The sequence below is a fragment of the Ranitomeya imitator genome, chromosome 6 (genome assembly GCF_032444005.1).
Source record: "Ranitomeya imitator isolate aRanImi1 chromosome 6, aRanImi1.pri, whole genome shotgun sequence".
NCBI lineage: Eukaryota > Metazoa > Chordata > Amphibia > Anura > Dendrobatidae > Ranitomeya > Ranitomeya imitator.
In genome coordinates this window covers 114,820,366-114,845,328 of record NC_091287.1, presented here as the reverse complement: position 1 = coordinate 114,845,328, position 24,963 = coordinate 114,820,366, and the positions used below count along the sequence as shown (strand labels likewise).

General features: G+C 37.7%; 1 protein-coding gene and 1 long non-coding RNA gene across 5 annotated transcripts in view; one reads left to right on the top strand and one right to left on the bottom strand.

The window, feature by feature from the left end:
* The window catches only part of RBMS3 (RNA binding motif single stranded interacting protein 3), a 983,638-nt gene that overhangs the window by 805,545 nt on the left and 153,130 nt on the right, over nucleotides 1-24,963 (bottom strand). The gene's annotated exons all lie outside the window — the stretch shown is intronic.
* Nucleotides 17,737-23,576, top strand: LOC138642088 (uncharacterized). The gene is made up of 2 exons (XR_011313995.1): nucleotides 17,737-18,551; nucleotides 20,253-23,576. It is a non-coding gene; the product is annotated as an uncharacterized lncRNA (long non-coding RNA).

The following is a 24,963-nucleotide window of genomic DNA, read 5'->3' as shown; positions in this document are numbered from 1 at the left end:
GGGGTGCAGGATGGAAGCAGCACATGACAGAATTGGGGTGCAGGATGGAAGCAGCACATGACAGAACGGGGGTGCAGGATGGCAGCAGCACATGACAGAATGGGGGTGCAGGATGGCAGCAGCACATGACAGAATGGGGGTGCAGGATGGAAGCAGCACATGACAGAACGGGGGCGCAGGATGGGAGCAGTACATGACAGGATAGGGGCGCAGGATGGGAGCAGCAAATGACAGAATGGAGGCGCAGGATGGGTGCAGCACATATCAGAATGGAGGCGCAGGATGGGTGCAGCACATGTCAGAATGGGGTCGCAGGATGGGAGCAGCACATGTCAGAATGGGGGCGCAGGATGGGAGCAGCACATGACAGAATGGGGGCGCAGGATGGGTGCAGTACATGACAGGATGGGGACGCAGGATGGAGCAGCACTTGACAGGATGGGGGCGCAGGATGGAGCAGCACATGACAGGATGGGGACACAGGATGGAAGCAGCACATACCAGGATGGAGACCATATACCAATAAAAATGCTCGCCACCTGGGCGTAGAATAGGTTCAATAGCTAGTTTTCTATAACCAGCCAGGCAAAACTTACAGCTGGGGGCTGCAACCCTCAGCAGTCAGCTTTAGCAAGGTTGGTTATCAAGAATAGAGGGGTCCCAATTCCTTATTTTGAATTATTTAAATAAATTTAAAAAATGGCTTGGGCCCCATAATTTTTGACAATGAGCCTTGCTAAAGCTCACAGCTGGGGGCTGGTATTCTCAGGCTGGTAAGGGGCCATGGATAATCAAAAAAATACTGTAAATGGATCTTTTAAGATTCAAGCTTGCAAATTTTGCTGAATTTTCACTAAAAAAAGTGTAATTTGCTGCGAATGGTGTAATACCTCTAATTGTTTGGAAAATACATGTATAGCAGATGGAGGTCTTCTAAGACTATATTGAATGCCATTTGAGCTCTTTGATGTAAACATAGCCTCTCCTGGGCACAAAGGTATATCAGCAAATAAACAGGCACAGATATTTCAATGTGGGCTCACCTGAACAGATTACAGTTTTTGCCCTATCAGCTTCAGGCTGAGAACCCCAACATGAGGTCTTTTCATCCTCCCAGACACAATAAGGTGATACATGCAGTTAGTTATCCCAGAGCAAACTTTGCACAAAAGAAGAGTTTCATTTATCACATTCGGCCTGAGTTCCAGCAATTTCCAGCACCAAACAGAAGGGTTCAGCTTCATGTACAGCTCACATTGAACAGGCTGCAGCATCCACATGTTACATGCTCTACCTGGTTTTGCTACAATATATATTTATATACAGTACAGACCAAAAGTTTGGACACACCTTCTCATTTAAAGATATTTCTGTATTTTCATGACTATGGAAATTGTACATTCACACTGAAGGCATCAAAACTATGAATTAACACATGTGGAATTATATACTTAATAGTGTTGAGCATTCCGATACCGCAAGTATCGGGTATCGGCCGATACTTGCGGTATCGGAATTCCGATACCGAGATCCGATACTTTTGTGGTATCGGGTATCGGTATCGGATACATAGAGATGTGTAAAATAAAGAATTAAAATAAAAAATATTGATATATTTACCTCTCCGGCGGCCCCTGGACTCAGCGCGGGTAACCGGCAGGCTTCGTTGTTCAAAATCAGCGCTTTTAGGACCTGAGAATCACGTCCCGGCTTCTGATTGGTCGCGGGCCGCCCATGTGACCGCCACGCGACCAATCACAAGCCACGACGTCACCGCAAGCTATTAGCGCGCTCATTTTTGAAAAATGAGCGCGTTAATGACTTTCAAAGACGTAGCGGCTTGTGATTGGTCGCGGCCACGCGACCAATCACAAGCCGCGACGTCACCGCAAGCTATTAACGCGCTCATTTTTAAAAATGAGCGCGTTAATGGCTTTCAAAGACGTAGCGGCTTGTGATTGGTCGCGTAGCCGCGACCAATCACAAGCCGCGACGTCACCGCAAGCTATTAGCGCGCTCATTTTTGAAAAATGAGCGCGTTAATGACTTTCAAAGACGTAGCGGCTTGTGATTGGTCGCGGCCACGCGACCAATCACAAGCCGCGACGTCACCGCAAGCTATTAACGCACTCATTTTTAAAAATGAGCGCGTTAATGGCTTTCAAAGACGTAGCGGCTTGTGATTGGTCGCGTGGCCGCGACCAATCACAAGCCGCGACGTCACCTCAAGCTATTAACGCGCTCATTTTTAAAAATGAGCGCGTTAATGGCTTTCAAAGACGTAGCGGCTTGTGATTGGTCGCATGGCCGCGACCAATCACAAGCCGCGACGTCACCGCAAGCTATTAACGCGCTCATTTTTAAAAATGAGCGCGTTAATGGCTTTCAAAGACGTAGCGGCTTGTGATTGGTCGCGTGGCCGCGACCAATCACAAGCCGCTACGTCTTTGAAAGTCATTAACGCGCTCATTTTTCAAAAATGAGCGCGCTAATAGCTTGCGGTGACGTCGCGGCTTGTGATTGGTCGCGTGGCGGTCACATGGGCGGCCCGCGACCAATCAGAAGCCGGGACGTGATTCTCAGGTCCTAAAAGCGCTGATTTTGAACAAAGAAGCCTGCCGGTTACCCGCGCTGAGTTCAGGGGCCGCCGGAGAGGTAAATATATCAATATTTTTTATTTTAATTCTTTATTTTACACATCCCTATGGATCCCAGGGCCTGAAGGAGAGTTTCCTCTCCTTCAGACCCTGGGAACCATGAGAATACCTTCCGATACTTGATGTCCCATTGACTTGTATTGGTATCGGATATCGGTATCGGCGATATCCGATATTTTTTGGGTATCGGCCGATACTATCCGATACCGATACTTTCAAGTATCGGACGGTATCGCTCAACACTTATACTTAACAAAAAAGTGTGAAACAACTGAAATTATGTCTTATATTCTAGGTTCTTCAAAGTAGCCACCTTTTGCTTTGATGACTGCTTTGCACACTCTTGGCATTCTCTTGATGAGCTTCAAGAGATAGTCCTTGGGAATGTTTTTCACTTCACAGGTGTGCCCTGTCAGGTTTAATAAGTGGGATTTATTGCCTTATAAGGTGTGTCCAAACTTTTGGTCTGTACTGTATATAAAACAAGCCCCCACATAGCCAGAAAACAGGGTTTTTATTACAAAATGGCAACACTGACCAAATGTTTACTTTGAAAAAAGTCTATCTTGTATTTAAAGGTATACCAAAATAAAGCTAAACAAATTTAACATGGACAGTGAATGCAGTAAAATCAAATCCCCACCCCCAAAAAATTGCTTTTTTTCCATTTTGCCACACAAAAAGTTGCATTCCCACTTGTCATTGCATTACATGGTAACGTACAGATGTAGCTAAGTTTAATATAGCAATGGAATATCACAGCAAAACAATGTAATTGGACACCTGCACTAACTAAATAGTTCACACAAAAAAGCCACGCCAACAAAGTAATTACACGTGGCTCATGGAATGCAAAAATTCCGCTCCCCCGGAAGAAGAACAGGCGAAACGCGCGTCGGGGTGGGACGTTCATCCAGGCAAGGGCACGCCACTGGTAATATGTTTATATTTACTCATACATTATGGATTTTTGCTCTTATTTGACTCTATGTATATTTGTAAAGATACCAAAATGTCCCTTTAGTGCGCTTTCCATTTAGGTCCAGTCGGTCCAGTTGGTTTATGTGACGCTTGTATTTAGGTTCACTGCATTGAGTATCAGTCTATGTTTAACATATGGGTTAATAGGAGTGTGGCGCAGTACTGACTAACTGCTTATTATGCCCTAGCCTTGATGTGCTCTTGTTGCATTATGAGGTGCTTTGGTGTTATCATTTTATGTTTAAGAATTTATGAATAAATTGGTATATTTTTGCATTCCATGAGCCACGTGTAATTACTTTGTTGGCGTGGCTTTTTTGTGTGATGTATAACTCTACGGAATGTGACCATGCGTATGAGCTTTAGGTCAATTGGATTAACATGTATACGTAATTAACTAAATAGTGTTCAAAACTAAAATTACTTTAATCCTCTGTAGTGATAAAACCTTTTGTGATAAGTTATCAATATGGCGAGTTATTTGCCAAGTTAAACTTGCAACATCTATAAATGGCGTGTGCTAAAAAAACACAAATCGGCACACAAAAATAAAAGGCCTCATTTTGCTATGTAGATGGAAAAATTTTTAAAAATGTATGGTAATTTGTAGGGCAGGCAAAAAGAAAAAAAGAATGAGAAATCATTTAATGGTTATTTATTAATAATTTAGATGAAAAAATAATTGCATAAAACATATACACATTTTACATCAAAATGATTAAATGTGTTCCCAGTCAGTAAAGTATAACTGCAGTGAGAAATGTCATTTAAGAAATTGTTTCTGAAATATCTGAACGTTTTAAAACAAAATTGTTTTCTTCTTATATGGAATTATCACATCTAAATATTGAGAGTACCTGTGTATTACAGAATGCTAAATATACTTCCGAAATGGAAAATGAAGTTAAGTATCTATAAAAGTCATGTTACCAGAATTTTGTGTCTTGATAGCACAAGTGATACAGGATTTTTTTTTAGATTCACTGTCAGTATGTTCCAAGTAGACAAGTTGTCCTTGACAGTACATCATATAGGGCCTAGAAAAACTACTCTATTAATCTTCCTTTCTGGGACCACCCATGCAGTCTGTCTCCCTTTTTTTTCTCATCAATTAGTTTTCGAAGCGAAAGTTATGTCTCCTTAAATGCCCTCATCTAGCTGAGAGAATAGAAGAATCCTGCATATGTTTGTGCTGTGTAATTAGCTCTCCTAAATGAGAAGCTGAAAGCAAAATATAAAGGATTTGTAACTGAGAATGGCAGTTATCTATGTCTACAATTAACAAGTACATTCATTGTCTGGGCTGGTGTATAAATAACAAGCTCTGGATTTTTCATCCACAAATGTGATATGCTAATTTAAAAGACTAGCGTAATAGAGAAGACCTTTTCTTCAAGAAGGTTCAGAAATCATGTAGAAGTTATAATAAATGAATAAAAAGAAAGATAAAAAGACAAAGATAAATAAAATTGTAAACAAGTAGGCATTTTTGTTGTCTAAAAAGTAAAAAAATATTGGCTTGGAAGAATGACCCTCTTTGGTCAATGATGTTTCTGATATTTGATCTCAGCTCTATTCACATTAATAGAAAGAAGATAAAATACCAAGAGTGGTGTGGTTTCCAGAATAAAGAAGACACTTTTTAGAACAAACTATATGACTACAACTACTTACAATATTGTTTTTTTTAGAAACTTCTTAACTCCTTGGCAACGGCCACTATTCATGTGTGGTGGACAGGAGCCGTCAATGCATGGATCATGCCATTTCTGGTGCATAGCCAGTTCTCGACAGTAACGGATATGGTTGTAGTTTGCTTTTTCAGTGTGGCAGCACCAGTTAGAAAGCTTCCAGTACAGTGTTTGTCACTTCTGATGTCCATCGACACCCATCTCAATGCTATTGTGGGGTGATCATTGGTTGCCCTTGCAGCCGAGGGATAACTAAAGGCCATATTTTTGCCATGTTTTGCAATACTAAATGCGAGTAATTGATAACAGGTTCAAGTCCCCAAATGAAGCTATGTAAGAATGTAAACAAATACCAAAAACATTAAAATTTAAATCACTTTAATATTTCCAAAATGTTAATAGCAATATGTAAATAATACAAAAAAAATTTGGGATTGCCTGCACTGATGAAATCTACCAATAGTTATGCTCTAAAAGAAAAAAATAAAATTTTAATTTTTTTTTTCTGTCACTGTCCTTCCCCAAAAATGTAATAAAAAGATATTTAAACATCTTAAGGACACCCAAATAGTACTAGTAAAACTGCAGCTTTACTTAACAAGCCCTCATATAGGTTTATAAAAAAAATTATGTTGATTCTGAAAAAAACATTTCTTTTTTTTAAGCGTTAAAATATTAAATAATAACAAGCTTAGTATTTTTGTAATTGTGATGACCTAAAGAACCACGTTTCCATTTCATATTTACAGCACAATGAATGCTGCAAAATCAAAACCCACAAAACAATGGAGGAATTGAGAGGGCTTTTTTTTCACCAATTTCACCACAATTGAACTTTGTCCCATTACATCATATAGTAAAGTAAATAGTGTAATTCAAAACTTTGACCCCTTCCTGAAAAACAAGCCTTCAAACAGTCATGTAAATGGAAAAATAAAAAAGATATGGCTCTCGGCTGAAGGGGAACACAAAATGAAAGGAAACCAGATCTCCGCTTTGCACTGACGAGGGGCAGTACCCCGAAACACAGTGTCTGCAAACTGAGATTCTGGTTTGGCTTTTATCCTAAGTCATGTGACAAGGCTCGTTAAAGGGTCGACATTGACAGCAAGAATTGCTACTTCCAATAGGTGGCACTAGAGTTCTAGTCCTCTTCCTCCCTGAAGAGACAATTTGCATATTTCCCAGAGGAGCATTGCGGCTTTCATCTTGACATGCTTAATATGTCACTCTCCACAAGGAGAAATGATACTTCTTGGATCCCAGCACAGAAATTAAAAATTATCCTGTCCTTAAGTGGTTAAAGAGATACTTTTATAGCATTTTTTTTATATTCAGTTCTACAGTATACAATATCACAAAATAACCTTGAAAGTAGTCATTCTGGCATTTTTGACATACCATTTAGGACTATATGCTGGACTTTATCGAAAGCTCACTATGATTTCTGTGCCATCTTGATTCACTGTACTTTGTGTTTTACGACCTCTGCCTGTATCATTTGTCTGATATTTATCTAAAATTTGTTAGCAATCTAAATTATAAAACTTCTATAACACAGAGAAAGAAACAAAGCTCACCATGCCTGTTGATCAACAGAATTGCTGGTGAAACGTGAAAGTGGCGGGTGCCAGGTCATGCTGGTAAGGAACGTGAAAGCGGCGGGTGCCAGGTCATGCTGGTAAGGAACGTGAAAGCGGCGGGTGCCAGGTCATGCTGGTAAGGAACGTGAAAGCGGCGGGTGCCAGGTTATGCTGGTAAGGAACAGTGACAATTAAAATGAGCAAAAGGAGATTGGCACTTCCCTTCAGTAAAACATCCATCCGGATGGAAGTGCCTATCTCCTTTTGATTGTAAATCTTCCATATTTGCACTACTTATAATAGCACCAACATTCGAACTATGTGAAGAAGAAAGGTTGACATTGACAATAATAGGACTCTATCCAATATAGGGAAACAAGCTAGTCAACAAATGAATCCTGTAGAGATTCGGTCACTTCTGATTTATAATGTTACAGCAGATCTTATTGTTTTTTTTCCCCTATACATTATTTATCCTCTATGAAAAAGGCACTAAGTATGATGTCTTAAAACTTCTATGATTACGTATTCCTATTCCATAAACAAATGGTGAATGCAGAACTTCAATTTTTCACTAATCAAATTCATCAACATTTTGTAACAAGCTAGAAAAAAGATAGACATCTTATTACAGAGTATTTCAAAATCATATTTCTTTAAAAAAATAGTAACTTGAGACCCAAAATCTTAGGATATGTTGAACCAAGAGAAAAGCTTGGGGAAAAACACATCAAGAACAAATGTTCCTGATCCCTATCTTGAGATGGCACGGGATAAAGGGTGCAAGATTATTCTCATTCTTATTTTCAAAACTCCCACTGAAGTGAATGGAGAGCGCTATAGATGGTTGCCCAACTCATCATTTACTAAGTTCAATGCCAATTAAGACCTCCAGTATCATGAAATTAAATTGAATGAAACCTGACATTGTAGAGGCTGGTAAACCTCTTATTGATGTTTAAAACACAATTCACTGGACTGTAATCCTCAAAGCCATTATTAAGTAAAAAATGTATCACATTTTCAGTCAATTCATCCCCAAACAGAGCTGGGTGTTATAGAATTATGCCATGATATCTTCTTCTTAAATTATTTGTACACATTTTTTGCTCATTCTTAAGGTTAAAGCTTTGGGGAAGATGTGATATTTCTCATCCCACTCAGCTCATTTTAAAAAGTAATTAGTTATGATTGCCTGAAATATCTGCTGCTCTCTGAGGTATAGTTATTCTTCATTTATCTTTCTTTCTGTGTGTCACTTATTCGAAGGACACAGTGCTGTCTTGTAACAGGAATATTGATCCTGGAAGAAACTAAAAAAAAATTAGGACATTTTCTGTAATCTAGCAGCTAACCCATTACTTGCCAAATTAGAAATTTTCATTTTACGGATTTTTCAGAAAAGGGCGTCCCAATATTCAACTAAAAATGACAATGACATGATTTCCTACTTTGAAAACATTCATTTTACAAACACAACACAAACATAATTGGACCTAATTATAACAATTATAAAATCTTAGTTGCTAGAAGCAAAAGATTAGGCATCCCAAAAAAGGACATTGGTAGATAGTGGGTTAATTAATCCTTAAAACAACCATACCAGCAATACATTACATAAACAGTGCTAGACTATACTGTATATCTTCACATTAGGTGGATGAGTTAAAAAAAGAGAATGTTTGAGCCTGGTATATTTATACTTTTTTGTAACGTGCTTTTTTTTATACTGCATATCAGGAATACATGTCAATGTATGAAGGTTTGTGATATATCACAAATAGTAAATGAAATTTTTCTCATCTTTCAACGGCCTTTCTTTACATTCTTCCTGCCTGTAGTTTCCTTTAAATATTCAGAAACTCATCTGTCCCGTTTCCCCCAAAACAAAAATCTTCATGAAACAGTGTAAAAACAAGCAACTTTGCAAATTTCTTGTTATTAAAAATTCCTTTCCATTTTCAAAAAACATAGATATTTAAGTTTAAGTTACTAGCCACCACTGGGGCTAATGTCATATGCCTTCATATACCATAATATTACATCATATGCTTGCTCCCTGACTTTGAGGCAGACTTGTAAGCCAAGTAGGCATCATTCCCCCCCGCACAGGACAGCTGATTTTGTCAGTCATCATGCCTTTAACAGCCATGGAGTGGAGCTCTTCCTGAGCCTGTTAAGCTGTTAAACTGATAAAATCTCTGACAGTGGCATATAGCACATGCCGACAGGGGTGCACCTCGCTCCACACTCCCCCTGGCACCTCCTGTCATGATTAAGGGGTGCTGATGGGTTGTCATGACAGCTGAGGGTCTGCTGAAGACGCCCGTGCCTGTCATTACGATCCTCCTGTAAATGCCAGCCCATGGCCAGTGTTCATAAGAAATATTAATTTCTGCTATATATAGCATTGTTCATGTACTTTTATGTATAGCAAAAGTGATCGGACAGTAACAGCTTCAAGTTCCCTAAAGGGACTATGAAATTTAGTGAAAAGTGAAAAAAAAAATTAAATATAAAAAGAAAAAAAATGCAAAAGATCTAACCACTCTTCTTTTGACCTCTTAAAAATAAAAAAATAAAAAAGACACACGTATTTGGTTTTGCTGCATTCTTAAAAGCCCAATCTGTCAAAATATAAAATAAATTAATCCAATCAGGAAATGGCATAGCGAAAAGAGGATCAAATGCCAGAATATCATTTTTTTGGCTGCTGAGACATGCAATAAAATGCAATAAGAAGTAATCAAAACATTGTGTATAATACCAAATAGTATCGTTAAAAATGTGAGCTCAGGGTGCAAAAAACAAGCCCTGACACTGTTAGGTGTCAAGTTCCCACTGCTGCACTGGGGGAATCTCGTACCACCTCTGCTGTGGTCTCCCATTCTTCTCCAGCCGCAGTGGAGCCTACTCAGCAGAGACATCAGTCCCAGCATCTGTTTAAGGCAGATACTGTGCACTTGGTTACTGCTGCCCTTCCAGGCTGGGCCATTGTAACCAGCACTGTTCAGCGGTGAGCAGACGCTCATGGGACTAAGTCCTGCTTTTCCTCTACTGAGCATGCCCAAGGGATGACCTCTCATTGGAGGTCAGGGGTCACATGCTCAGGTCCTATAGCAGCTCCTATTGGACCACTAGGAAGGTCCCGGAGAGCTCCCTCTATAAAAGGTTTGCATGGCCACACGGCCCTGCGCTAGTATAAACTTGATAATGTGTGTGTAGATGAATGACTGTCGATGGATTAAAGCTCCTTAATCATTCCCATTCCTTGTGTTTTGACTGCTGGTGGAATGGTGGAAGCTATCTAGTGCCCAACAGTGCTACCTGCACATGTAGCACACTTTACAGTGCCTTTTGCAGTGCCCATCTTTATGGCACCGTGCGCAATCAGTGTGCTTTCCTGACAGCCTGCCAGGGTAGGGTGGGAATTTCTGCTTGGACTCTGCATCTGACTCGGGGCATCCTCAGGCGCAGGCTCAAAAACCACCGAGGGTCAGAGCGAGTCCAATCACCATTTTAGTGAGGGTGATTCATAGGGAACCCACTAGTGTCTTGCACCTGCACACTGTGACTGCTAACAGGGCGCAGCATATTTTGGCAACTCTGTGTAGCAACAGAGTTGGCTTCCATACACACTGGGTGAAGTCTAACCCACGTGTGAGTAAGTGTCCATCCGCCATTACTCAGCAGCAGGTACCATCTCTGCACGGTGGGCCCCGGGCTGCGAACGCACCTCATATCTACCTCTTTATTATTTGGTGCGTTCCGCCAGCCCTAACAGACACAGTCCTGTATCCTGAAAAATGAAATTGTTACGGGTCTTCAATATGGTGACAAAAGCAAAAAATGTGTTCTTAGAAATTTCTATTTTTTTCACAATTCAAATAAATAAAAAACTATATATATTTGATATCTTTGCACTCATACCGACCTGAAAAATCATATTTTCTGGTCAGTTTTACCATGCAGTGAACATGGTAAATAAAAAACTCAAAAAACAATTGTGAAATTTCCCTTTTTTTTGCAATTTCAACGCACTTGGAATTTTCCTCCTTGTATGGCTATAATGATAGAAAAAAAAGTTGTAGCTCTTGGAAAAAGGGGAGGAAAAAAATGAAAATAAAATGAAAAATGGCCATGGTGTGAATGAGTTATAAAAGTATTCCCATACAGTAGAAATAACTGCCACATTTCTAGAGCTAACTACGACTAAGGGTGTATTTAGAGCCAGAAATGCGTAATTTTTTCTTCCGTATGGAAATACTTTTTTAATGTATCCAAGAAAAAGATTTATTATTTTACTAGTGGAAGCCAAAGTGTACTACCCCGATTAAAAGAAACACATTTTTGCAGAAGAAAGTACTACAATCGCTTCAATACTAGACAGGAAAGAGAGGGAGAAGGGGAATGGAGTTGCAGTTTCTCTCTTCCATAGGCCAGAGTCACGCTTAGCATATAATACGGATGAGTGCTATCCGAAAAAACATCGCATAGCACTCGGACTAGTGCTAATCTATGGGCAGCTCCCATCACTGTTTTTTTCCTTGCGCGTATTCTATGTGCTAGTGAAATCCCAGCATGCTGTACGCGTATATATGCCGAGTCTTGCCAATGCAAGTCTATGGGTGCAAGAAAAAAATCAGACACCACACGGACCATCAGTGTGACTTGTGAGAAATATGCACATATTTTTCGCAAATTCAATGAAGAAAAGCAGTGAGAAATGTAAAACCCATACGGATGTCATACGGATACTTAGATGCAAGGAAATCGCATCATTGCATTGGAAACGGATTACACACGGATGACCATACGGCGAACACTTGTGCGACTCTCGGCCGAGAGAATCGGACCGATTTTTCATATGGTAAGTGAGACACCGGCCTTAGAGAGAGATGCAGATGTGGGATTACATTACAATGAATTATAGTCCTGATACAGCCCGCCCAATCAGAGAGAATTGAGAATAAAATAAATAATCATTTGTACTCTTTAAGGCTTAGGTTTGTCGAATAAGACATAAACATTACCATCATGCTCCTCTTTGAAACCCAAACTAGTACAAAAAGCCTTATAGGTTAGAATATGACATTTTGTAAATACTACTGCATAAACTATCCAAAACAAATAATTTCCTTATTACCACGCGTCAATTAATTAGTTTTACAGTTGTTTTACATAAATTATATTATGAGAATATGAATGTAGACTATAAATGCAAGAGTCTTCCTATCAGAACCGGGTTGTTTACCGTGGCCACAATACAATTATGCTGATTATTTTAAGGAGTACTTGAACACCTCTCATTTCTACAACCACAGGTGATAGGAGCGGATGAAGCTGCACTGATGATTGCTTTCCAGAACATATCCATTTTATGAGCAGGTATCGTGATCACACCAATTTCCAATGAAGAAGACAGGTGCAGAATACCTGCTGGTCACGCACAAACCCTGGCATGATATAATTGATGCAATGTTATCAGAGCATCTCAGTACCCAATATGTGAGAGGCGCCAGTGAATACCTTTAAGCTCATCTTTCAACATTCAAATGCCTAAAATATATTGAAATTATGACTAAATACACTTTGAATAGAAATGATAAAATCTTTGAAAGTCGAATTTGCTAGCCCCAGTGAATTTTTCTAAAAAAAAAAAATTGATTGGCAATGAATAACTGTGCTGCAAACTGCAAATATTCCAATTTAGCTGAAAAAAAGACATGTGTGATATTTTGAGCACGGTATGTAACTCCTTTTAAGTTCATTAACACAATCAGTAATATCAAAGTGACTTTCACATATTTGGCTATTGATAAACAGATGATAAGTAACTATTCTTCACTGCTGTTTTGTCACGCACACTATCTGTACATTATATTCAGTGTTTTTTGGCTTTTTCAACTTATTTCTATTGCTAACCTAATGCTAAGCTGTGACGTCCTCTCACTAAACAGATGGTTGCATTCCCTGCCTTGGCTTTTAGATAGGCTACGAGAGGCTGTGCTATACTTTGAGATGTGATAACTGCAGGGCATTATTGAGAAAACTATCAGGTTATTCCCAAGGTCATATCAGTCTTCTCTGGCTGATTAAATTTTCTGCATTGTTTAAAATAAAAGTTCACACTTTTGGAAATTCACGTAAAAAGATTCACAGATTCTTCAAATTTGCCGAATCCAGCAAATACCCAAAGAGTTGACACAAATTGTATTCATATTGATTTGATTCGCACAATTCAAATTTTGAGTAATCAAGTAATTACAAATTCAATATTGTTCTCGGACTGTATCTGTTGCGTTGACTGGCTAACCAAACTGCAAATCTCAAAACAGGAGGCCCATATTGTGAATGAAATGTGTGAAATGATCAAAGAGAACACTGCAAAGAAACTTAGATCACTGTAGATTAGCAATCCTTTGTTGTAATGCATTATGTGTATAGTAAGAACAAATGGAATAAAGACTTAGGGTACCGTCATACAGTGGCATTTTGATCACTACGACGGCACGATCCGTGACGCTCCAGCATCGTAACAATATCGCTCCAGCGTTGTAGACTGCTGTCACACTTTGCAATGTACGACGCTGGAGCGATAATTTCATGACGTATGTGCGATGTAGAAGCCGTTGGTTACTATGTGCACATCGTATACAACATCGTACACACCTTTGTTACACCATGCGATCATGCCGCCACAGCGGGACACTAGACGACGAAAGAAAGTTTCAAACGATCTGCTACGACGTACGATTCTCAGCAGGGTCCCTGATCGCAGGAGCGTGTCAGACACAGCGAGATCGCTGGAACGTCACGGATATATCGCTGGAATGTCACGGATCGTGCCGTCGTAGCGATCAAAATGCCACTGTGTGACGGTACCCTAAAGGTTTTATTTTTGCTCTGTACCATCATGCAAGATATTCTGTCAAATGTTTTTTGAGATAAATTGTACCATTTGCTGCTAGTATTTGCAAGTTTGCATGTTAGATATGGGATTGATGAATCATATAAGCTTATAATCAATTATAGGACATAAGAAATTATTGAAGTTGTCTCTTCAGATTTAAAAGAATAAAAGCAAAACTAGCATACCAAAATACATATGTAGCACGCTACTTTGTTTAACCCCTTACTGACATCCGCCGTAGAAATACCGCACAAGTCAATAGCGCATGTATGGAGTGACCTCATGAGTTGAGCTCACCCTTTACCTGGCAGATAATGTTTGTATGTTGCAACCAAGACCTGCCGCTAACAACTGCAGGTGGATTAGAGCTTCACCAATGACTGTTAACTTGTTAAATGCCAATGTTAAACTCGAACTAGATCTCTGGCATGGCGTCATTCTATGCACCCATCAGTGCTCCCATATGCGACAGCAGGGTGCTGATGGGATGCTATTACAGCTGAGTGTCTGTTGAAGGCCTCCATGCTTGTCATCAAAGAACTCATTTGAAACCAACCCTGTGGCTAGACTTAAAAAGAGACCATGATTTTACTATATCTTGAGAAAGCGGTCTATTGGAGACGCGAAACGCGCGTCGGGCTTTTTCTACATCCGGCCCAGGTCCCCTCCAGCGTCTGCCCGTGGTAAGTGTGTGTCGGCCCTATAGGGTATATTATATATACCCTTTTGTTACTATATACATAAGATCTAGTTCGGGCAAGGCTACTTACCGGTGCTACACCTTATTGAGTAAATGGACTGTTTTGCACTAATGGGCAAATGCTGCTGGTGGCTCCTGGTTACCCTGGTATTGTGTCTGCACATGTATCACTTTATCTGATTCTCTTCTGAAAACTGTCTATGATATGTAATGTGAACTTTCAATAAATTTTGACTTTTTTACCTTTATTACCCAAGAAAACTCTTGTTTCTCCTTGTAAGTATGATTTTACTATATGCAGCAGTATTGTCATATATAGTACGAGGGATCATATGATCGCAGGTACAAATCCTCCACGAGAACTGATAAATACTGTAAAAAGTAAAAACAAGTTTTAAAGAATATGAAAAGAATAAAAAAAATGACCTAAAAGTTCAAATTATCCCCCTTCTCTTCATTGAAAATAAAGATACGTAATAAAAAAATAAAAACATACTTATATGTGGTAGTACCGCGTCCAGAAAAGTCTGACTTACCAAAATATAAAAATAATTAACAAAATTAAAAACAAAAAATTGCAACATATTGGTCATCGCAAAACCACAAAAAATGCTGAAAGAAGCGATCAATATGTCATATCTAGCAGAAATGGCATTGATAAAAATGCTCTTTCAGCTCACTCAAAATAAGCCCTCACAGAACTCTTACAACCAAAAAATGAAAGTGTTACAGGTTTTGGAAAATAGCAACAGAATCCAAAATGTTTCTTTTCAAAAGCTTCTGATTTTTTTTTTACATCTAATATAATTTAAAAAACTGTGTACGTTTGTAATCACTGTAATTGTACTAATGAGGAAATTCATATTGTCAGGCCATCTTTATTATATAATTTTCACCATAAAAACATTTCCTAAAAAACAATGTCAGAATTGTGGTTTTTATTTTTGCAATTTCACTGCTCTCAATTTTATTTTCCCCATTTTCCAGTATGCTATGTGATAAAATTAATGGTGTCACTCAAAAGAACAACTCATCCTGGAAAAAAAAAATCCCTCGTGCATCTATGATTTCTACACTCTTGGTTTTCTCCTTACAATGAGAACTGACAGTGTGCTCTCTTGCCAGCTTGTCACTTTTCATCAGAGCCAGCAAGTGCACTGTCACTGTGCATCAAAAAGAATATTGCACAGTGACAAGATCCCAATGAGCATATGTCTCAGTTGACAACTGACACACGCACAGCAAAGCAGGGACTAGCTCAGTCCTTTTCACTGATGTTGATACTTAATTTCAGGACGAGGACAGGTGTTGTGGCAGTGACTGCAGTTTCTGCCCCACTGATAACGTTTTGTTTGAGTATACCAGCATGCAATGAGGGTTTCAAACAAGGTGTCATCAAACAGAAAGTAAAAAGAAAAGCAGCAAGCAAAAGAAGGCAACAAAAGCGACTTTTTAATTAAAGTTAATAGAAAAGAGATTACATTAGGACATTAAATAAACAGACATTTAGGATTAAAATAAATCTTAACTTCGGACCACGCGTTTAGCATACTAGAGTGGAAATGTAAAAGTATAAAACACAAGTTATACTCCCGTTAGGATCATGGTTCATATTGCCTAGATAGTGAAAGGGAGTCATGACGGTTATGGGGCTGATAGAGCGGTGAGACACTTACGGTCAACACGCTAGGACCAAAAAAGCCTTTGATGATACTACTGTTTAGTAGTAAAAATAAGAAGAGGAATGTGCAGTTAGAATTGTGCAAATATTCCGTGTAGCCAAATTTGCTGTATTTTCACTGTTTAATATATTTGTTGATTTTGTGCCATAACCACCCCTTTAAATGTGTTAATCTAATATATAAAGCTGAATGTGTGTGTGTATGTATGTGTGTATGTCCGAGATTGGGATCTGCACCGTCGCAGCTACAGCCACAAAATTTTGCACAGTCACATGTCTGGACCCCGAGAGCATCATAGGCTAAGTCGTGAGGTGAAATTTTAACCCCACGCTTTCCAATTCACCAAACAATTTTGCCCCTATCTACATAATGGGGAAAAAGTGAAAGGAAAAGTGTTGGAGGCTAATTGACAGCTGCCAGATCAGAACAAGGGGGACTTAAAGAATGAGAGCAATGGCGCCAAAGAGTATATACCATACAGTTGATAAGGAGGGGCCCCGACATGGGATACTCACCACACACGGGGATATGAACACACACGCAAAATGCGCCACACACTACCACATGCTTGAACACATATCACCCTCAGCACACATTTCACCACACATACACCAACCTCGCCACATAAAAGTCAAAACACAAAAGTCACCGCTCAAAACTCGCCACGCGCAAAATTCGCCACATGCAAAACTTGCCACATGCAAAACTAGGCTCACGTGGTAAAATTACCACATGCACAAAAGTTGCAACACATGCAAAAGTTGCTTCACACAAAACTTGCACATGCTCAAAACAAACATAATACTCGCTATGCGCAAAACTCGCCATGCGCAAAACTTGCTGCACACAACTTGCTACACTAACCTGTCACATGCAACTCGACACACAAAATGTTGCTACACACATGTCACCACACAAAACTCATCTCACAAAAGTCGTTACATGCAGGTCGCCACACGCAACTCAACACACACAACTTGACACATGAAACTCTCCCTAAAGCACACACAAGTCTGGTATTATCCTTCAAAAAGAAAAATCTGATTAATAAGCAGACAAACTACAAGAGCAACAAATGCACCATATAGGAAATACGGCAGCTGTCAGTCACATGACCTGTCTATTATGTGTATGTGTGAGCTAATATATACTGCCAGGGTGAGGCTTCCTGTTGGCTGGGGATTTATCAGGCTGCCAATTTAGCTGCGTATTGCTGCGATTCTCAAACAAGACTTGCCAATGCAAGTCAATGGGTGCGAGAAAAAAAACGCACAGCACTCGCACCATGCGAGTGCTATCCGATTTTTAGCTCTGCTAATGCAGCTGTGCTCCTGCCTATAAAACCCCGTGGAATGAATGGAATGTAGGTCAATGACCTGTAGTTACCTTCAGTTGCGGGATGCGCCCTCTGCTGGAAGTCCTCATATGAACTCGAGCGTGGGAAAATATTCTGAAAAGTTCTACAGGTCATTGACCTACATTCCATTCATTCCACAGGGTTTTACAGGCAGGAGCACAGCTGCTGTTAAATATTAATTATTCTGTACCGAGCACATGGTTTCTTGCTGACATTATCCAAAGCTATTTCTGTGTATGTAGCTCAGAGTATAAGTTAACGCCATATACAGGGAACACGTGATCAGTGTTGAGCATATATAAACGTCTCTTAGGAGGGGGTGGGGGGCTTTTTGTCACGTGGGACGGTCACCTCCCTTCCTTCACCATCATTCTCCATGGACATGGGACAAGACACGAGGAACAACAGCTGTTAGCTACTCCATGCCATGATGACTTCAGACTTTCACACAGACAGATGACTTCTACCATTCTACCTTTTAAAGATGAGTAACAGGAGAAGCGCTGATATCTACACATGGACACTCTGTTTGTAATTGTTTCATCTACCTTTTATGTTTTTGTTGCGATGGTGGATAACTCAATAAACCACTATACTTTCGTCAGAAAATCATGACATTTTTCTTTTAAGAATAACGCACCTGGTTAAGTCTTGATTAGATATTTTTGCGCAATAATGATTTTTAACATTTGGCCTAGCCAGCCAGTTTTGATTTTTTGTGCTATTTTTGCGTGAATTTCCTTCTTCTTGCACACGGGGGAAGACAGAAGAGTTCCGCTAGATTGTGCAAGTATTCAGGAATTCCACTTCAAAATTTCAAGTCACAAAGATCTCACAAGAACCTACGAATGACGGAGACTAACAGGTGTTGTACGGATTGACAGCAAGCACTGGTAGTGCTGAAGAACAGACGTGCTAAAAATAGCCGTGCTGAAGTCCGGAGCCCAGCGTTGTAAAAGCAAAGGGATTACAAGCTGAGATTTCAAGGTAAGACAAATGGATTTGATAAATTCATATGCTAAATCAAGTCAGATAGAATTTGTAAGTTTGTACGGATCTAGCTTAGAAATATTTTGGTCTAATTTATTTGCAGAATGCAGAATAGCGAATTCGAATTTGAATTTAGATTGTAAGCTAATGTCTAAGAAAAAAAAAAAAGAGCAACTTAAAAATATTTTACATATGGTTTATGTATTTAACGAGTTTGTGACAGAGAAGTCCAAAAAAGACAGTGTAGAAAGAATTTCTAAGGAAACTAATGATGTTCCCAAGATTGACTGTAATGGGAAGAGTGAGAAAGATGTGACGCACGTATCTGTGATGACGATGACCACCCAAAGTGACATTGACTTTGTGACACAAAATGAAAAACAAGATGGAGGAAGTGAAGGAGACATGACAATTGACAAAGATGATCTACGAGGGACAGATGTACCATTGCCCTTAAAAATAGACGACTCAGAGGCCCAACTCCAACCTAAATCTAGGAAAATTCTGCTAAAATTATGCAAAACCATTCCTGCATATGATGACAAAATCCATGTGTGCAGAAATTCAGAGATATTTGAAAGTTTTGCTGATAAGTTTGATTTGACTAATCAGGAGAAAAATAATTTGTTTAAAATTTGGCTGCCAGTAACTTTTATCAGAAGATATTCATTAGAAATGCAGAATGAGGAGTATGAAAATATGACTGATGTAGAAAGATTAAGAATTTTGATTTTCTGTGGATTAAAAGAAAATTATCCAGATCTTGATATTCTTCTAAAATTGAAGATTGGCCAGAAAGAATGTACTTTTACATTCATGTCCATTTTTGAAAGGATTTATAAATTGGTCTGTACGAATTTGAATCAACAATCCATGATAAATTGTTTTGTAAACAAGTTTAAATTCTTAAATCCTGTATCTCGTATAATTGCTACACAGAAAAATTCTTTATACGAATGCGCCCAATCCCTTGATTTTTCTAGAAAACACGAGAATCTTGAAAGGAAAACACATTTTACTAAGTTTTTGAAACCAGTCAGAATTCAATCTTATCAAAAGCCAAAATCAAAATCTTCAAATCTGATCCAAAATCAAATCTATGAAGTACGAAGAAAATTACATATTTGTTACAAACCGTATGAAAAGATTCAGGAGTCTATTAAAGAAATTTCTCTGAAAGATTTAAAATCTGAAGGCTCAGATCTGTCTCTAAAGATGGCGGAAACTGACAGACGGAAGCAGGTGAGTATCCCAGGGGGAGCTCAGCTGAACACTCCATTATCACAGCAGCTCTTCAAAGAGTCCATAGGGTTAAAACTGACCTTACTAAATACAGCATTTCAGATAATCGACAGAGAGTTACATTTTGGGATAGGAATTGGCTAAATATGTAATTATATTATATGATGAGTTATACAATGTATTATTTATTAATATGTAATTATTTTATTCAATATAATTCTGCAGTTACATATATTAATATAGTATACAGTAAATACTGTAGCATATTTGTATAAGTAGAGATTATATTAACTGCATTTTTATTTATATAGTGAAATAATTAAAATTTACTCCAGTAAAAAATATTTAGAATTACAATTAAATACATTTATTAAATATATACATATGTATAAGATATTTAAATTATTTTGTTTTGAAATAAATATGAAATTAACCTTTATCTTTCATTTCCCTTAGAATTTTACTTTCAAAGCGAGGATTGAACAAAAAATACCTGTTTCATGAATTTATGTCTTATTCACACAGGAAGTTATATTAACTGCATGATTTATATATATATATATTTAACACTTAAAATAATATATCTAACAACCTAAAAATGTGTGTACTACATGTAAATTTTCTTTCTGTAATAATCTAAAACGTGTTTTTTTTTCCTCCCACTGCATGGTGCATGGTGTGACATATGTGAGTTAAGAAATATCATATAGCCTTGTTTTTAATTTTAGGAATTTTCCTCAGCCTTACATTCAAAGGGTCTTAGTTACAGGCTTGTACCGAAATAGTGTTGAAACATTCAACTCGGGTTTCTTGTAAATGGAGGAGTCCTTTCTATAGGTTAAAACATACTGTTAAATAATATTTGGGGAATATTCAAAGGAATATTAGAATACTAAATTTAATAGATTACAATGCGCATTGATTGATAATTAGGATACAATATTTTGGGTTAATATACATGTTTTTTATTCTTTGTATGTGAAATGTATTGTGAACGTCTATGTGTGTCACAGTTTGAGTGACAGGTGAGAGAACATATGAGCAGCTGCTGAGTGAATTTGACATAAGATGTAATGTAAGAGTGACCAGAGCGTGGTATGTGGAATGTGGAATGTGGATGCACAGTTTGACTGAGGCCTCATGATTTATGGTATGTCAGAAAAAAAAAAAAACCCAACAACTGTGTGTTTAAAAAAAAAAAAAAAATAATAATAATAGGATTCAGTTAAATTATTAGAATATTAAGATATATTTAAATATTATTATTCAACATGTAAGCAACATATATTTCTTTAGTTATTATTATTATTTAATAAGTACAATAACACATCAATATGGTTTATCAAGGAAACCTACATTTAGAACATTTTTTCCTAATGATAATTTTTTCATATTTCAGTGTTTTTTATATTTACATAGATGAGTATACATCTTCAAACAAATATATGGCACAAGTTGATATGACAGTTATAAAAATAATTATTTTTCACTTGGGTTTTTACAAATTAATTTTTTCATAAAATAATATTTTTTGATATTAAGGGGGAAATGTGTTTTTGATCCTGATCACATCATCACATTTCATCAATACCTCTTCTTCACACATTTTAATAAAGAAGAAATATGAATAAGGTATTATTGGGTACAATAACAATAAATATTATAAAAGTCATTTTTTTTCTCTAATGAAGGGTATTCTATGCAAAGCTGCATAATTTCAATATTTTGGTAATCCAAGGTTATGACAACATCTACAAAAATATTAAGGGAATGTGTTACTAAGACATAACCTCAGCATTTGTCATCAAGATATAAAGGCCTTATTCTTATTTTTATTTTTTATTCTCATTTTTATTTTTCATTTTTTTCCACTTTTCTTTCAATTTTTATTTTTCATTCTTATTTTTCATCAAGGAAAAATCAATATTTAATAGAGTAATGTCTACAAGCATATTGCTTTATCAAATATAGTGATCATATGGTTTCATTATATAAGAAATGTTTCAATTCCTGAGTTAAATACAACAATTCTTTCACTCATTCATTCATTTATTCATATATATATTCTTATTTTGGTTCATGGCTATACATACTTACATATTATTGGTCTACTGAACATAAATTAATAAAGTTTTAATACTAAATATCAGCACTTGTTACATAAAAGACATACTGACATCTATGGGTTCAAAAAGAAATTACACCTATGACATAAAAATGTCCAATCACATGAAGAATATGGTTAATAATATACTATCATTTATTATTATTATTATTTTATTTTTCCAAATATAAACTCCATTTTAATATCATTTAATAATTATATGGATATTATTGATTGCTATGGTACGCTGTGATATTATAAGTTAGGGAAATTACCAGATTTGGTATAGAATAGGGAATGAAGACTTCAATCAAGATATCGGAGATACGTTAATAAAGACTTTTCATTTTTCTAAATTCAATTGATTCTTAAAAGTTGCAAGAAGAAAAGCCGTTATCCAGAAGTTCCACAAGGTAACAATGCTCTGATTTCTGAGTAATAGACTGTGTCAAATACAATACATGTCACCACTGACAACAACTACAGCATCCATCACTGACTATGAGTACAGTATCAAAGATGAACAGTGTTATTACGTTCCAGTGGTTTCCTATCACCTGTAAGACTTCCATGAAAGCTGGTGAACACTCAGGTAATTGTCAGGACGCTACAACCCTGACATGTGTCCTGTGCACTAAGGACTGGTTATGGTGCTATGTTTGGCAAGGAAGAGTCAATGTAACCCTTGCTGTGCTGACCAAAGACGTCACACCTGTCCCAAGACCAGTGCGGATGATTTGAGGATTCCAGATGATTTCCAAGGCGAGCCAATGTAAGTCCAGGTTTCTAAAGGTGACACTGCACAGATATTAAAGCTTCATTTCATCTATGAACATTGTTTTCTTATCAACATTTGAATTTATGGACTTTGATTGACACATGACACACGGTCTCTACATATCTACATGTTATCATCTATTGCAAAAGACATATTAAAGATTGTTTGAAAGAACCAAGAAGAAGAACCAAGATGAAGACCAGATGACATCAGATGACATCACACCTGAGATGCTTCAAGTAGATATAGGGAAGTATAATATATATTTTATATGAATATTGGTCACGGCCTACCATAACATGAATTTACATATCATTATATTATTGAGAACATATAACGATATTATTATTAATAATATTATTTATTACATCATTTTGCCAAAGAAGAAAGTAGATTTTATTAATATTTTAATTTGAGGGTTCCAATCAATGTCTGTCACCCTCAAAAGGGGGAATTGTTAAATATTAATTATTCTGTACCGAGCACATGGTTTCTTGCTGACATTATCCAAAGCTATTTCTGTGTATGTAGCTCAGAGTATAAGTTAACGCCATATACAGGGAACACGTGATCAGTGTTGAGCATATATAAACGTCTCTTAGGAGGGGGTGGGGGGCTTTTTGTCACGTGGGACGGTCACCTCCCTTCCTTCACCATCATTCTCCATGGACATGGGACAAGACACGAGGAACAACAGCTGTTAGCTACTCCATGCCATGATGACTTCAGACTTTCACACAGACAGATGACTTCTACCATTCTACCTTTTAAAGATGAGTAACAGGAGAAGCGCTGATATCTACACATGGACACTCTGTTTGTAATTGTTTCATCTACCTTTTATGTTTTTGTTGCGATGGTGGATAACTCAATAAACCACTATACTTTCGTCAGAAAATCATGACATTTTTCTTTTAAGAATAACGCACCTGGTTAAGTCTTGATTAGATATTTTTGCGCAATAATGATTTTTAACAGCTGCATTAGCAGAGATTCTGCTTGTAAAATTAGTTAACCCCTTCAGATGGATTTACAGCGTGGGACGAGACTGATCATCGGAAGGTATGGGATATTGTTATTTTTTTATTTTACCTTTTTACAGAACGAGGGTCTTCAGGTGGATTACCAGGATAATAAAATATTACAAAAACCTGTGTCTTTATTTCATTAAAATACTTTGTAATAATGTGTGTGTGTTTTTTTAACCATTTCATACAATTGGATTAATAATGGATAGGTGTCATAATTGACGCCTCTCCATTATTAATCTGGCTTAATGTCACCTTACAATAGCAGGGTGACATTAACCCTTCATTACCCCATATCTCACTGCTGCACGGGAATGGGAAGAGAGTGGCCAGGTGCCAGAATAGGCGCATCTTCCCGATGTGCCTTTTCTGGGGTGGCTGGGGGCAGATGTTTTTAGCCGGGGGGGCCAATAACCATGGATCCTCTCCAGGCTATTAATACCTGCCCTCAGTCACTGGCTTTACCACTCTGGCGAAGGAATTTTTTTTCCGCGATTTAACCATTAAATATAATAGCTAGAACGCCCAAATTTTGCACATACACACTACTAACATTAGTAGTGTGGAATATGCAAAAAAAAGGGGCTATGAGATGGTTTACTGTATGTAAACCATGTCTCATATCATGTCGGGTTTGTGAAGGAGATAGCAAAAGCCGGCAATTGAATTACCGGCTTTTAAGCTATCTAGCGCTGTATTAAATATAAATATATATGTGTCTCCCTGACATATATATATGTATATATACCAATTCTATGTGTATATATCTACTCTAATCTAACCTGTCAGTGTGATTTTACTGTACACTGCGCTGAATTACCGGCTTTTCAAAGGAGGCCCGTGCGTAAAAATCGGACAAGAATACGGATGTCATACGGATGTTGCAATAAAAAAATCGCATGACACTCGCATGATACTCGCATGACAATCGCATACGTTACATCCGTTTTTTTCGGTCCGTAAATCTGACCTTTTTTTCTAGCAAGTGGAAAGGAGCCCTTAAGATGATAACATGCTGCAGAAGGGGACAACACCCACTGGTTTGAAATTAGAATGACTCAAGCCCATCCATTCTTGGTAGAAACTGACTTTACATATGTCAAAAAAATTACAAGATTTATGCTCAACTTGATATTATTCAAAAAGTATAAAAATGTTCAACTTTTGTTGGAAAAAACTAGCAAAAAGCTGTTAATTCTCTCTATTTCCATCCCAATTAAGGTAGAAACGCATACACTTGCTGAAGGAATAGCCCTA